The sequence below is a fragment of the Meleagris gallopavo genome, chromosome 2, assembly GCF_000146605.3.
Source record: "Meleagris gallopavo isolate NT-WF06-2002-E0010 breed Aviagen turkey brand Nicholas breeding stock chromosome 2, Turkey_5.1, whole genome shotgun sequence".
NCBI classification, from domain to species: Eukaryota; Metazoa; Chordata; class Aves; order Galliformes; family Phasianidae; genus Meleagris; species Meleagris gallopavo.
Window position 1 is genome coordinate 25,997,568 of NC_015012.2, and position 1,607 is coordinate 25,999,174.

At 41.5% G+C, this 1,607-nt stretch overlaps 1 protein-coding gene across 3 annotated transcripts in view; it reads left to right on the forward strand.

The window, feature by feature from the left end:
* TTC7A (tetratricopeptide repeat domain 7A) overlaps positions 1-1,607 on the forward strand; it is a 164,112-nt gene that overhangs the window by 41,278 nt on the left and 121,227 nt on the right. The gene's annotated exons all lie outside the window — the stretch shown is intronic.

A 1,607-nucleotide genomic window follows, 5' to 3' on the forward strand; every position in this document is an offset into this window, starting at 1 on the left:
AAAAGCTGGTTTGTGCTGAGAGTTTCTACCACAGCTGTTAGGAATTGTGAGCAGATTAATGCTGTGTGGTAAAAGACCATTATAGCATGGTCCTATATTCCATGCCCATGGAGTATAGGTGGTCCAGGTGGAACTAAGCAGAGATCACCAACTAACTGTCATGAGCCACGTGATACCTTCTCTTGGCCTTTCATGGCCTTAAGCGGAATTGGAAACTGTATTTGGAGATAAATACACAGTGTAATGCTTTTGCAAAAAAAATTGTCGTCCTGCAATTTGTAAGTAGCAGGAAAGCGCAGAAGATGTCTGAAGGGATTCCTTTCTTTTTATGAGCAGAGACAAAGCCTTAAGACTGGTAGCTGTTGGGTTAGGAAAATGGCAGACCAACAAGAGAAGGTCTATGAAGAGCATCAAGTATGGCTAAGGGTATAGTTAAGAACACTGTGGAGAGAGGAAAAAACAAATTTAACCGTGAAGGGAGAGGGGAAAAAAAAGACCAAGATAAACAAATCTTCAAGAGTTTTTGTAAAGAAGTGTTTCATACTGTCTGTAATGAATAGGATAAGATGTGATGTCTTCCAGTTGCAGCAACCCAAGTTCATGTTTCCAATTAGGAAGAAAAAAAATGAATTGCAGTACACTGGAAAAGACTGCCTGTGGAGCTTGTGTGGAGCTTTTGTCACTGGTGATTTGTGTAACACCCTGGACAATTACAATTGGATATGGAAAATGATAGCTTGACTCAGTCACATTCATGGAAACACGAAGCTCCTGGAGGACTAGTGGAATAGCAGAAGTGGTGCCATGATAGTAATACCTTGCATTGGCCTTTGTCAGGTGAGGGCTGTAGAAGTTGGGTGCAGCTCCCCTTGGCATTCAGCTGGAGTTAGCACATAGCTGCCCTCTCTGCCTTTCCAAATCCTCTGGATACCTGATCTGTTGATATTCAGGGTAACAATGACTAGAAACACAGTGATGGAAGGCATAGTATCTACCCATAAACTCTCTTGACTTGTCTGGAAGGTTTATTGCCTTTAAAGGTTGTGTAGCCTATTTTTGCCTGAACTTCAAATATTTAGAAGGTAGAGTGGCCTGATCTTGCCTGTTAATGTAAAAGCTCTCAGTTTTCTGAGCCTCCAATGGGGCAGAGGAGATTCCCTTACACAGCAATCTCGCCTGTGCAGCATTTCACTTCTAATCCACAAGTATTCTCTGAGGGTTCCTGTCGTATATTCTGCAATGCGTCATCTTGCTAATGGGAGATGCAGCATACATTTTTATTCTTCTTTGCAGCTTGATAGCAGAACAGATTTCATTTACATGAAAGTACTCCAGTGCAGCAGGAAGAACTGATGATAACAGTGTAGCTTGCCTAGAATGCAGAATGCAGAGCACACATGAGCTTTTATAGTTAAAAGATCTATTTTCACCTATCTCAGTCACAGCCAATTCCTGATCTCATTTCTTGGTAATGAAATCTCACATCCTGCAGTGTTACTTGTTCTGCAGTACAGCAAATTGTGCCCATAAATCTTGGGCACGACAGGAACCCTTTTACCGACTTGTGAATGCTGGAACTTGGTCTTTTTTTTTCTTTTTTTTCTTTC